A 14857-nucleotide genomic window follows, 5' to 3' on the forward strand; every position below is an offset into this window, starting at 1 on the left:
TGAAGAAAGTGTCATGGGTGTAATTTAGAAATATGTTTAGCTTCAGTGGCCACTTTTAAAGATTTTTTTTTCCATGGACTTTCCCACTTTAAGCCATTTTCTACATCTTTTCGAGTTTAGCCTTCATCGGTTTATAGCCGCTGGACTTTTCTTAACGTTATAGCACTTCAAGCTATACTGACAATTTATTTTGTATTTTTTCTTTGTGTCTTAGATTTCATTCCCTTCTGATTTTTTCTTTTGTCTTTATTTTTTCTTCGTTTTCTTTTTTGAGTCCCTTTTTCCTTTTTTTCCCATTTTCACTCAAACCTATGCCAAACTGACAGTTTAACTTATTTACCTCTTTTTGAAGCTCAGTGTGTGAGGGAAATAAAAATAAATGTCACGCTGTTAACTCTTCATGCAGCCGCTCCAGAGGAGCTGCTGGGCCTCGTGTGGCTCCAGGACCGCAGGTTTAACAGCGCTGATCTGTGGGAAGAAGACATTTTACCAAAGAATGGTTCCCAATCTGCATACCAGCCATCACTGTTTCCATGGCAACGATGGACTGGAAACCACATCAGCTTTTCACTTGAGGAAAGTTTGACAAGCACTGAACACGCTGCAGTTTGCATGTCGGGCCATTAGTGGGCGCTGCATTTTTATTTATTATTATTATTTTTGTTTTGTTTTTTTTTAAGGAACCAACACTGAAAAGTGACTGAATCAGGTTCTCCAAAGTTCTGATGTGGAGTTCCTGTCTGAAGAGGTGAGCGTCCGTCGAAAGTGGTACGACTGCAAGTAGCATTAGCATTAGCATTAGCATTAGCCTGTATCCGAAGACGCTGTGGTTAACATTGTGTTCGCAAATGGTTAGCTTTGCTTTGGAAGGCCTGTCTGCTTCAAATAAGTGTCAGTACTTCATGACACTTCAGATGATATGCAGATGATAGAGCATCTTCCTCCTAACATCCAGGTGATAGAGCATCTTCCTCCCTCTGAACCAGTGACTCATGCTGACCCACATCTGTACAGCTGCCCTCCAGCAGCAGACGTCCCTCCTCCTTCAGTAATCATGTATTCTCAACTCTCTGTCGCTCCTGCATTAACTCCGTTACTCTCCCCAAAGAGTAATCCTCCGCTTCCCTCGCGCCGATGATCATAAACACCGTGTTCCCTCATTAATTATGCATGCGGCCGGGATGCATCAGTATGTATGCACGTCGCTGCGCGGCGCGCCCCCGGGAGCGCGCGCAGAGCGGGTGTGCGCGCGGCCGAGCGGCAGCCCTGTTTGTTTGTGTTGAGAGATTGGAAATGGCGGAGAGCAGCGAGCAGAGCGAGAGCTGAAGACGAACCGCAGCGCGCCGTCATTGTGAAAGGCACGGAGCCGCACGCAGCCGAGCCCCGCGGGGGAGTCCGGACACAGCCGCGAGCGGGGGACACGCTCCACGGCCCGCGCCCGGGACTGGATTTACCTCCGTTTTCTTCGCGTATATATAAATATGTATAGGAGATCCTGGTGGCTAGGCTAAGCTAACCGTGCTAGCAGCCTCGAGCCGTGTGCGCTTGTTTGTCAACACAAGCTGACGTTCAGAGCGCGAGCCGAGCAGGGCCGCGCACGAGCTAACTTCTTTAAAGACTTAAACACGCGTTTTTCCCTTTCTTGTTTTTTCTTACGCGTGTTTTGTATTTTTAATTTATTTTATTTTATTTTTTTTTTCATCGTGTGCCATGCTCCTGCGCAGGAGCGTCGGAGTGAGAGTGGATCGAGATTTAAAAAAAAAAGAAAAAACACATACGCACACGCCTCACTATCCTTTAGCTTTAGCGTTAGCTTAGCCCGAAGCTAACTGGCTTCCACGCACGGTTCCACGCATGGGGATTAACCATCATCCAGCGTGACCCGCACCCGAGACCCCCGCAGAAGCCCCCGCCTCCCCGCAGATCTGTTTACAAAGCCTCGGGGTGGGAGCAGGTAAGAAGATGCGTGATCAACTGATTGCTGCAGACACGCACGCTCACGCACGCAAACACACTCATTGTTGTGGCTGTTTTTTTTTTCCGCCTCCCTACTACCATTCACATCTTCTCCAACCGGGAACATAACGTGCAGTCATCGATGTCTCTCTCTCGCGCTCTCTCTTTCTCTCTCTCTCTCTTTTTTTTTACTCCTCCGCCACCTGCAAAGGAAGAGAACAGTCAGTTCTTATGTAAGGTTTCCTGGAGGTCCTCCAGGTGGCGCTGCGGAGCGTTTTGAACTTATTACCGCTACTTAACGCGAAGATATTGAAGGAAAAAAAAAAACCAAAACCAAAACAAAAGGCACTTGGAGCACAGGGTGACCTTTTCCTCCCAGGTACGTGGAAATCCTTGCTGTCAAGCCGCCGCTGCAGAGCGGGATGTGAGCACGGTCGGAGGAGGATGGCGGCGCCTCACCTCAGATGCCCTCCATTCCACATGCAGTCATTTCATCTTTTCTATGATCGGGGGTTTTAGATCTCTCCGTCGCTGCGTGCATGCTCCCATCATCTGAAACGTTTGTTGGTAGCATCCTTTCATTGATCCGTCACTGCTTTCAGTATGAAAATGCAAAGAAGAGATTTGAATATTGTGTCTTAAAGGCTTAAATTGACTCAGTATTGTCCAGTTCAAAAGTGCACAACCTAAACTTATTGGATGGGACCTTTCTCCTCTTTCTTGTCTCGGAGCATGTTGGCTGTGGTCTGTTTTTTTTTTTTTTTTACTCCTCTTCCACCAGCAATGAAAAAGAACAGTCAGTTCTTCTGTCAGGTTGCGTGAAACACCTCCAGGTAGTGTTGTACTTTTCTTCAACGTTGCACCTATGGCATGAAATCACCCAAAACGTGTTGTTTGCAAACATTTTTAATGTAATCAATCAAAGCAGCTGAGCACATTTGTCCTTATCTGCCCTCGTTTGTCTCCACGTGGTTGCAGTGGTCGGTTGCCTCCCTGGTTAATCTATAAACTCTTGAGTCCTGTAATGTGTTAAAAAAGAGAGGAAGAAAGCGAGCTGTCCTCCTGGACGGGCTCGTTTCATCAGCTCACTCCACCTGGTGAGTCTGACTGGCTGTTGGAGTGCCGGTCTGTAGAGGTTCAGATGCTGATGACCTCGGGTTTCCGTGTTGCTTGATTTCACGTTGACCTGATTATGGCTGAATTTAATGATTTTTAGTGAAAACGGACAACTTCCCTCGCGTTTTGGCCGTCTGCTCGGAGTCACTGGCAGTAGATGAACTGTAATAACGTTTTCCTCCAGAGTGTCTTGACTTCCAGTCCAGGTTCTCCTGGACTTGGTAGTTTTAGAGCTGACAGCCATTGTAGTAGCAATCCAACTTGGTGTTCTGTCCATATGAATGTCCGTGTTTCAGACATGAACGTTTAGAGTGTATTGTTCTCTGCACTATGTGTGTGTGTGTGTGTGTGTTTTCTTTCCTAAACAAACTGAACCAACTCATTGTTTTTAGTGTTGCTGTCATTTACATGTAAACATGAATAATTTCCTGAAACCAAAATCAAGAATGCTGCGGTTTCACATGAAACGCCGCCGTGTGAACGTGGCCTACATGTTGAAGATCAGGTATTTAGATTGTGTCTCCCAAGGTTTCATATGTGTGTCGCTGGTCGCTGTGCGGTTGTGTCAGTGGTCTTGGTGTCGGTGGTCTCTGTGTTGTGTTGTTTCTATGCGGATGGTTTCTATGTCCGGCTGAAAGAGACTGTCTTGAGATTCCTCCTACCTGGACTCATAAGAATGTCCAGAGACACAATCTTCCATCTGTGTAGTTTGTTCATTCATCCATCAGTCCGTCTGTTCCTGCGCTCACATATCGTTTGCTTTCCAGCTAACCTGTCACGACTCTATACAAGTAACCATTCAACACTACTGTCCAACTAAACATGCTGTACTACTATCCAACTAGCAGTGATACTGTACAATCAACCAGAATCTGAGTCAGAAACTGGTTTATTGCCAAGTACAGTGGCCTTTTTGAGGAATTTATTTTGGTGGAGGTGCAAACGGAGAAAAGAAAGAACAGATTTTTTTTAAAAAAAAGGGCACAAGTAAAAAATATAAATAGAAGGAATAAAAAGAGACAAAAATAACACAATAGCAATAACTGACTGACAGTGATTTACATAATTAACAAATTACAAAAATGACAAAATTACAAACCATGTTACTGTACAGCAGCCATGTTACTATGTAATTAACCACACTACATCCATCTTTGCCTTATCTATCCATCTATGCTGCCACTTATTCATTCATCAGTTCATGCATGTGTCATTACTCCATCATTGATTCATCCCTCCCTCCCTCCCTTCCTTCTGTGCATCTCCCCATTCATGCGTTTCTGTTCAGACGTTATGAAGTGAGCTTGTGTTCCGAGGGTCCCAGGTTCGAATTCCACTATTGACAGTAATCACTGCGCTCCATTGAACCAGCCGTTTCTCCTCTGCAGCTCTGAGTGTGTGTGGTCAACATCAGCCGTCGATCACGGAGCACCACTCAGCGAAGAATATCAACAGATTATATCTAAAGTTTGACCTCAGTGCGTCAGTGGCCCAGCGTAGCTGCTGGCCTGGAGCGATGTCTGCTCGGTGAAAGAGGTGAAATTGACTTGAACCTCAGAAGATCTGCTGCGTCGAAGCGCTGAAGTCTCCAGGAAGTTGGTGGAAACTGCTGAATGTAGATATACGGTAACGGATTCTGAGTAGTTCGGCGTGTTCAGAGTTTATGTTTGACACAAGCTGAAAATCATCAGTGATGGTCGACAGGATGAGAAATGGAGTCTGTTTTTTAAGTGGTGATGGACTCATGCTTCCTCCTCCTCCTCCCTCTTCCTCCTTTTTCTCCCCCCTTCTCCTGTCCCTCTTCCTCTTCTACTTCCTCCTCTTCCTCTTCCTGCTTCCTCCTCCACTTGTCCCTCTTCCTCCTCATCCTCTCAGTCTTCCTCCTCCGTTCATATCATGAATGTTTACTCAGTCTGTAGTTAAATGTCGCTTTGGCCTGTTGGTCCTTGGATGTCCAGTTTTCTAAACGTAGCTCGGCCGGTCTTAGCCCTCGTCCCGCCGTACGGCCACCGATCAAAGACATCGGCCCGTCGTTGCTCAGAGACAGTGAGGCTTTTTATTGAACGCCATCTGTGTAAGTGGAGTCCGTTTCTCTGCTTTATGTGCAGCAATGAACTTTTATGTCTTCCAAAGTGTTGGAGATCATGGTTTAAATCAGGCGTGAGGGACGTAATAACGAGAGGCGTGTCTGGCTCTACGTCAGATTTTAACACTCATAAGCAAGTCAGGTGGCGAGCACTCACAGCCGGAGAATCCCGGTTTGAGGTGGGATTAGATGTTTCTCTGAAGTCTGGATGTTCTTCATATAGTTTCGTCTTTTTTGAACCGTCGTATTTTTGTCTTTCTCTTTAATATTAAAGAATCTCCAAACCACGTCCGCGTTGCGATACGTCGTAGAAACAATGAAATCCATCCTTCCTACCTGATACTAGTGAAGGTGCATCCCTGATATACACACCCTTATAAAAAAAAAATGAACAGGAAGCTGCAGATGCAGCTTTAATCTCCCTGAAGCGAGTCCCGTTTGAGAATAGAAGCCAAATCGGAGGTTTTCTTTCCTCCACTTTTCCAGGAGAATTGATGTGCGTTGCAGCAGCCCGATCGGCGACGCCCGTGTCTCTGCCGGAGCGAGCGCTTCCAGCCGCCGGCGGTGATTTATCTCCAGGAAGCAGCTGCACGCTGCCATCAATCCATCCACCGGGAGAATACAGCATCCTTTATCGATCCCCACGGGGGAAATGCTGAAGCTCCGGCAGCCCCACTCCGTGATGGAATAAAGCCAGGTCAAATCGGGATAAGTCAGGCGCGTCGGTTAGCTCGGTAGTTTAGCGCTAGTTTACTGACTTCACTCACAAGATAATGGAGAGAATGAAAACTTTAGTCAGTTTTCCAGGTTCTTTCTGTTGATGTTGGACTTTTGGCTAAGTGTTGGTCCAGGATAATTATGTTAATTCAGTTCATTTCCGCTCACTTTTAATGGAATTCAAGTTACGTTGCTTTAAATGAAGCTCAAACTTCCGTGGTGAACACCCAGAACCATCCAGTAGGAAGTCCAATATCTCGTAGCACCTCATTCATAAAAGTGTCAGAGCAGTAAAACAGGCTGGGAAAAGAGAAAACAATGGACTCCGGATTCAGCAAAGTGGAACACATATAATGAGGAAAAAAGTATTTTTTTTTCTGCTTTTTTAATGTGTTTTTGACAGATTTCAAATTGTAGATTCAAGAACCTAATAAATTCCTTCGCCTAACAATAGAACTCCAAGTGAAATGGTTTCTCCTCAAATTGAGGTCAGAAAAAAGAAAACAACCAGTATAAACTCCCAATATCTCACAGCACCTCATTCATGAGCAGGAAAACCAGCTACAAACAGCCAACAGGACGACTCATGATTCATCAAAGTGGAACACGAATCCAGAACAGAATGAAGGAAGAGTCTTTTGTGTATTTTTCACAGGAAATAAATGAAAAATCGGTATCGGTTTCCTGTCAAATGCACCTGGAAGACACAGTGCAACAATAAGACGTCCAACATGTTGAGAGCGTTGAAAGCAGCGCGATAATATGAAAACCAGACGACGTCTTCGACAGTCATCAACCTGGAAGGAACTGTGAGGAGAAGAGAGTCCGTTCACGTCCCGCACACCTTCCTGTCAGCTCAGATAGAGGTCATCGAGGTGTGGTTTTCCTTTTTTTTTCCCATTTCCAATCTGTAATTGAGGAAAACAGAGAGAAACGGGTCGGGTGAGGAGTGAATCCCCCTCGCCGGGCGGCGGCAGGTTGGTTCAAGACGCTCCGGTCGGGCTTGGCGTTCAGTCGCTGAGTCGTTCATCCACATGGAAAGACACTGAACGCCTTGACCGGAGCGATCTGAACATCCTGGGACACCAGCAGGCCTCTTCAGAGAGACGTCTGTGGTTGTGTAGTTGAGTTTAATTGGACTGTTGTATTCGTACAGCAGCAAAGAGGAGCAAACAAGTCAAAAATATACGGTACTAACTTTACTTATCTCAAATTACTCTTTTGGTTCATTGGTTTTATGATCGACAGTCCAGTTTGATGAATCATGACTGGATGGTTTGCTCTGTCGAAAGAACTTTGATTTTGAGCACTCAGGAACTTAAATCAGAATAAAAACGTTTCCGGTGACTCAAGTTGACAGGTTCGGGTTTCCTCAACGTTTTCGGTCTGTCTGTTCCTTCGTCTCGTTGTTTTTAGACACTAAGCGGAGGTGTATTGCAGGATTATAGGAGGATGTTTTCATTGGTTCTAATTTGAGCTTTAATTTCGATCTGAAAATTGAAGCTGACCAACGTCTGAACTGAAGGATCGAAGCATCTTCAGGACCCGACAGATCTTTAGATCCTGACTTCTGTTGTGGAGATAAGTTTATCTGGATTAACTGCAGTGTAATGGACCTTCAAGTTGAAAAAATGGCAAAAATATAAGAAACGACCTGAAGAAAACCTCTTAATACTGTTGTTGAAATCTTTTGGTGGTTTCCCATCCGTCTTGATGTGCTGTCGTCACTCTGTCAGCTTTGCTTTATCAGCGTTCTTGCTGTTTGGTTCCGTGTTTTCGACCTAAATTTGAGCTGAATTTAAGCTAATTTTATCTCGAGTGTCATTAAAACACTCAGCTCAACGTTTTCAGTGATTCGAAAGGATGGAAACACGTTGACCTGGAATTTTATTATTCAAATTAAATGCATTGGGTTCGAAACAAGTTTAAACATGTTCAAGATAAATATGAAAGTAAAGAGGAGTTGAATTTTTTTTTGTCCATTTTTTCTTTTTTAAATTTTCCCAATGTAGCATAACCTGTCAGTTTGTGTTGTTACTTGTAGAGGAACAGGTCCAACCAAGACTTTCAAAGATGTAGGACATTTTTTGGAGGGTTTTGTGTGTGCGTGTGCGTGTGCGTGTGTGTGTGTGTTTTCACTGAAATGTTTTTTTCATAATTTTAAAGCTGACTAAATGAGCTGTTCAGTAGCTGAACTGGAAGAATTGAAGTGGTATCAGAAACCTTTTCATCTGAATTTCTATTGATTGTTTGGATTAACATACTGAGATTTCAGCAAAAAAAATATGTTGGAGAATAAACTTAAAACGTGGTCGAGGATTCCCAAGAACTCAATTACAATTGCATTTTAGTTTGAATTATCAGCTTGTTCCGTTGCATTTAGATGAAAATTGCTGAATAAAATTCACAAATCTTGATTCACAGATCAAGTGTCAGAAATCAATGAAACGTTCAGTCTTCCAGATTGTAGAAGTTATCTGTTTAATCAATGCAAACATCTGGTAGCTACGAGTTGAAACCTGAAAACTGAGCAGAAAATCTTTGTTCTTGACCCTTTTTTTTTTTTTTTTCCAGAAAATTCCCTTTCAGTTTTTTGCCGAATCATGAACAGATGGGCTGTTTATTAGCTTGTCACACAGCTTTCAAAGCCTCTGGACGGACATGTTTCTAAAAATAGGAGCTTGCATTGGGTGTTTCCAGGTTTTGTGACCTAAATGTGAGACCTTGGCGAGTCCACTGGCCGTGTTTGGGAGGTTCCTCTTTGTCCTCGTGTTGACGGGATGTTGGCTTTCAGGTGTCAGTCACATTTAGTCTCTCCGACCCAGCAGTGTGTAGACGGCATTATACAGGGATAAAAAAAAAAAAAAAAATTCCATAAATCCATCTTTTTTTGAGCTAGAAATGGAAAAATGAGTTAGTTTCACACTTTTGTATCAATTTCTTTGTCAATCATATTGATTTCTTTCCGATTAGAGGATCAGATTGATCCGTTGACATGAGCGCCGAATAAAGAGAATATTCTTCCAGTTTATATCTACCAAGATGTGATCTTATTCATTTCAGCAGATCAGTCCCATAATGCTTTGCACTGTGATGTTCATTGAAGTATTTTCAATTGTTAATTAAATAGGTCAGTATCAGATTTTGGGATATTTCCACAGATTGTATATTGAATATTTGTGCTATCTGTGAAATTAAGAGAGGACACTTTGATTGTTTCGGTTTAGGTGGAACAAGTCCAAGTAATTTTTTTTTATTAATGTTGCAAAATACAAATATTCAGTGAATATGTATGCTGAAAGATCTGAGAGGAATGTTGTTTGGATTTTTTTTTTTTTTTTTTTTAAATACCCAAAACAGGGCGCTCGTCACCCACTCGCTCGTTTCCATCCAAGCTGACAGTTTGGCCCAGTTTCAGATCTTTAAACTCTGTTTGTTCCGCCTCCTCTCCTGGAATAATCCAAGTTGGCCACACTGGGTAATTATTCCCAGATACAGTCATGGATTAGATGGACTTTTCTACCTCAAGAGGAGTAAATCCAGATCCTTCCCGCGGAGGAGTGGATGAATATTCCACTTATTGCAGGAACTGTAGTTGTTGATCTGCTCGGCGGCAGCGTGACCGAGCGCCTTCACGCCGGATTTACAGACGTCAAAAGACGAATCGGGCAAGCACCGTTAACAGAAACCTTCCGGGAATAGTTTTCCTTGACAGAAACAAGTGCATCTTTTTCTAATGTGTTCAGCTAACGTCGTCTTTGGATGATTTTCACATTGTTTGATATTATTGTTCAAACACTTCTTGTTTGTAGCTGTTAGCTTATTTGTGTTCGCTTCAGTTCCTGTTACAGTAAAGTCACTTCTCTTCCCCCCAATGGCCCAAGACTCTTCAGGGTCTGGTCACCGGAGGAAGCGCTGCGACGTCACCATCCGCGCGTTGCGTGTGCAGCTCTTCAGGTCATTTCGCTTCCTCCACAAGCTCACGTGTTGTAAAGACGCTTTGCCATTGGTTGAGGGCGGAGTCAGCGGCAGCGCTGGGAAAAAAAAATCCAAGAGGAAAACAGCATTTGTTTGTGATGCAGCTTGTGATATAAAATTGTCCAGAATAGAAATTGGGATAATTTTTTTTTTTTCGCCAACTGTAAGAGAGGCATTGATTCATTCTGAAATGAGAAGAACATGAAAGATGCCCGACTTCACCTGACGTCAGCATCAGCCAGACTTCACCTGACCTTAGCATCAGCCCGACTTTTACAACCGTTTGCATCAACCCGACTTCACCTGACGTCAGCATTAACTTGTATTCAACACATTCAGTTGTTAACAGGTGGAAAAACGAGTCTGGTACAGCTACTGCAGATCGACTGTTCTTTTTGTCTGGTGTTGACAGCGGAGCCGTTAGGTTTAAGAAGCTCAGAAGTCAGGTGTCTGGAGCGTACATGCCAGACTGTACAATCTGATGCGGAGCTGGATCGTCCAGCTGTAGCGGGAATGCTTCTTTTAGTTGCGGTGCGGGATCAGGGCCAGTTGCCGTCGACCTTCTTATTGCTGATAACTCTTCCACATCTGCGCCGTTTGTCACAAAAGTCCTTGCACTTATTTCCAAGCATTGATAGACGAGACACGAAGACCGTCGCGCCGTTCCAAAACAAGCCGACGAGCGCTCCCCGAGATGAGAGCGTGGCTTCACCGCACTCGGTGAAAGAGGGACTCTTCGAAGACGAGGAAGCTCAGCCCTCATGAGTCGTGATGATTCAATCCGGATGAAAACTGAAACTCGCTCAGCGAATGTCTGTCGAAGCTGACCTTCAGGTTTCCCATGTTCACAGAGCGTCACCTCTTCGTGTAGATTAACTTTCCAAAGAATTTTCATCGGTGTTCGCCAAGGTCTTCTTATTATGTCTGAATCTTCAAAGAGGAAACCGAGGTAAAGGGCAGCCATCCATCCGCTGGGGTGGATCTGTCCTCATGTGGATTCAGAGCAGCGTTAATCACCAGAAGGGGTTTTTTTTATTTTTTGCCTCTATTATTGTGGAAGTACAACTTTAAAGTTTAGTCTTTGTTGAAGGTAAACACTTCCCAGAAATCTGATTGTGAGTCAGCTGTTTGGATTTTATTAAACGTACTGACGCACTTGCTCTCACTCTGTCTCTTGTTTTTCTTCTTCCTCCACTCTACCAAGTGGATGAACCTGTGATTTCTATAAGAAGATGCTTAAAGACTGTCGGGCTGACCGATCACTAAACAAAGCTCATGCTAACAAAATGTTTTGCTTTGCAAACGGACAATACCAAATATCAGAAATGAGCTCAGTTTTATCTCCAAGCATGCCTCATGTTGTCTCAATGAGAGTTAGGTAGAAGTGACACACTTTAAAAAACTAAATATAGCTATTAGAGAGAGTCTGTAAGTTAAAGTAACACAGTGTTCAGAGTGGTTGTGGTTAAAGTAGTAAATATCTTGAAGAGCTATATTCCCTACAGATAACACGGTCTCTGGTTAAACAACGTCCAATTAGTGTGGATATCTAGCTAGCAACGCTAGCAGCTGCCATTGTTCCACCCATGTTAATATCTGAATTCTCATAGAAGTCAAGGGTGAAACGTGATTCTCTTTCTAATTTTGTTTTTTTTTTTTTTTTTTCCTGACACAGCTAGCAAATGCTGGCTAGTTTTTGTTGTTTTTTTTTCTCAAGGATATTTTTATTGAATTTTTCAATAAATACATAGCATAGGATATAAAGTAGTGACAGGGGATCTGCAAAGCACAGAATCAACTCAGGACCAAAGAGAAACTCCTGTCCATAAACAGCAAAAAGAGAGTAAAAACACAAAACAAACAAACGCACAAAAAAACAAGAAGGAAAAAAAAAACCCTGATCTAAACCCCCTCAACCCACCCGTCATTTCCAAGCCAGACTTCTACATAAAATAGTTGACAAACTGTACTTAATTCCTGGAAGATGCTGCCTAGTTTTTCTTGTACTGTACAGCAGAGACATTATCCAGCTCATCACAGATTCAGACTAATCTAGTTTGAGATCAGAAGCATCACGAGTCGTCGTTTCTCATCATATAGAAGCAGCTAATAGAGACGGTGCTCGTCAGGTTCAGCCATTTTCACCGAGTACATTCTCAGAGGACTGCTGTGATGCTAAGCTAACTCTGAGCTGACAGATTAGCTTTGTGTAATTGCTCTCGGATTTTTTTTTTCAAAGTGACTTGGATATTTCAGCCTGTCAGGACAGATGTTTGCTAGCATGCAAGCTAAAGCTCCAGCTGCTGCCCTCCAGTCTGCGTTAGTCCCTCGATACTCACTGTGCTACTGACGCTACCGCTTGCTGCTAGGCTAACCGGAGTCGGTGTTAATTTTGTCAACGAAAATTTAAACGAAAACTATTCGTTGACGACCCTTTATTCCCTGACTAATTTGTGACGAGAACGTAAATTTAATAAGTAATGACAACAAAAACTAAAACAAAATCTCTGAACATCACGAACTGACGAGTAAAAATGTGACGAGTAAGCTGTCGCTGGCCGTCGGACAAGCTGGGTTATTACAACCATCCTCACGCCGGGCTCACCGGCTCCGGTCCGGCTCCATTCTGTCTCCGATATGGAGACGCAGCACCGCAGCAGCACTGTTTTTTGTTGTGCTTCTCTTCTTCTTCTTCTTCTTCTGTGATGTTTTACGGCAGCTTGCATCCCGTGGTTGCATTACCGCCACCTGCTGGTCATTATGATTGGAGCTTTTTTCTTGCAGGCTGTCATTTGTTGTAAGAATGGGCCATTTTCACAGCTCCACTACTTCCTGAAATTAACTGTGCACATTCATTTCCTGTCTTGCATTATTGGCCAAACTGATTAATCCAGGTGTGTCTTGTTGCAGCAGTCTAAACAAGACACACCTGGATTAATCAGTTTGGCCAATAATGCAAGACAGGAAATGAATGTGCACAGTTAATTTCAGGAAGTAGTGAAGCTGTGAAAATAGCCCATTTACAGAAAGATTCTGAAGTTCATATATGTAATTTTTTTTCCAACAAGCCTTGTATTTTCGTATTTATGATATTGTATGATGTTCTATGATACATTCTAAATTTAAATATCTAAACATAATTAAAGATATGCTTACAGTGAAGTTTTTACTACGGCGACACGTATCCTTTTGCTCTTCTGCTACTGTGGTTTTATGTTGTGTTGTTTTTATGTGTATATGTATGTTGATGTAGCACTTTGCAGTTTGCCCAAGACAAATTTCCTACTGGGGACAATAAAGTTATCTATCTATCTATCTATCTATCTATCTATCTATCTATCTATCTATCTATCTATCTATCTATCTATCTATCTATCTATCTATCTATCTATCTATCTATCTATCTATCTATCTATCTATCTATCTATCTATCTATCTATCTATCTATCTATCTATCTATCTATCTATCTAGGGCTGCTGTGGATCAGTGGGGAGAGCAGTCGTCTGATAATCGGGAGGTTGTTAGTTTGATTCCCGTCTCCCCCTGTCTGCATGTCGAAGTGTCCTTGGGCAAGACACTGAACCCTGAATTGCCCCCGGTAGGTGGACGGAGCGGCTTGCATGGCAGCCGCCTCCACCGGTGTGTGAATGTGTGTGTGAATGGGTGAATGTGATAATACAGTGTAAACCGCTTTGGTCTCTGCTAATGCAGTTGAAAAAGCGCTATATAAGTGTAGTCCATTTAGTCTATCTAATTTACTATACAGTACAACAAAACTGTCAAATTTCATCAAGACTAAAATTATGACTAAAACTAATTTCCACAGACTAAATTTTAACTAAAACAAAACAAAACAAAACTAACAAGCTAAAATGTGACTTTAACTAAATCTAGTCTTTGGTGAGTGACTAAAACTAAAATGAAATGAAAAATTCATGTCAAAATTAACACTGACCAGAGTTAGCCTCGTGCAGCAGATGTTTTCAGAATAACAAGTCTTGCACGTACTTGTGGTGAAATTCCATAATGTAAAGCTGGGTTTTGGATTTGTGTATGTACGACGCTGGTAAACATGTCAGGTCAGATTATGTGACGACTCCCAGCTCTCAGACCTTTATGGTCACGTTCACGGACTCCGTGACTCTGGAGGTCCAGCTGGAAAACAAAGAGATGTGAACCGAGGATATGTGTTCTACTACTACGGTGATAAATTGATGACATTTTTTGTGAATTAGCAGTAGTTTCTGTCAATCTCGGTGCATGGAAGCATAGTTAGAAGTTCTTTGGCGGTATGAATATTGCACATGTTGATATCGCGATACTATGTTTGCGATTCTAATAATGTTTGAGAACATTTCCCACAACCCTTTTTTTTCCTGTGTCGGCTTCAGTAGCAGCCCGTTAAGACGAACACAAGGCTCTTTGAAGTCGGCGTGCGTGTCGTGTGCTGCTCACATGACGACGGTGTGGAAATGTCATGACGGCCAGCCCGACGCCACGCTAACAGAAAGTCTTCCTCTGTGTTGCAGTCGGAGGCCAGCGGGCTTCTCCCGGCTCCGGGGATGGTGCCATGTGACCGAGCGGCCGTGGAGCCATAACCACCACCACCTCCACCAGCAGCAGCACCGCTCCTTCATCCTCCTCCTCCTCCTCCTCCCAGCATCCCCTGATTCCTCGTACAGCTTTGCTCCGAGCTCTGGACAAGGCCGCCACATGACTCAGCCACTGGAGCCATAGATCAAGTAAGTCCAGCATCCAGAACCTCCACCCCCCGCCCAGCGGAGAATCTCTTCCTCATTCCAACCATATTGATGGTTGATTATTGGAGAATTTTTGGCGGATTGCTATAAATAAAAACCGAACTAATCACACTTTATTAACCCACTTTATTGATCCTCTTGGATGAAATTCCTGTTTTTCCGCTTTGACCGATCCTGCTTCCAGGATGTGGAGGTGCAGCCACATGGGGGCGCTCCAGGAAGCTGATGGGGGTCAAAGGTCAT

At 43.4% G+C, this 14857-nt stretch overlaps 1 protein-coding gene across 1 annotated transcript in view; it reads left to right on the forward strand.

Moving 5' to 3' along the window:
• Positions 1–1312: 1312 nt before the first annotated feature.
• ncoa1 (nuclear receptor coactivator 1) overlaps positions 1313–14857 on the forward strand; it is a 44037-nt gene continuing 30492 nt past the window's right edge. The window contains 2 exon segments of the mRNA XM_030110008.1: positions 1313–1954; positions 14384–14596. The gene's annotated coding sequence lies outside the window, so the exon portion shown is untranslated.

The sequence above is a fragment of the Salarias fasciatus genome, chromosome 15 (genome assembly GCF_902148845.1).
Source record: "Salarias fasciatus chromosome 15, fSalaFa1.1, whole genome shotgun sequence".
In the NCBI taxonomy this organism is placed as follows: Eukaryota; Metazoa; Chordata; class Actinopteri; order Blenniiformes; family Blenniidae; genus Salarias; species Salarias fasciatus.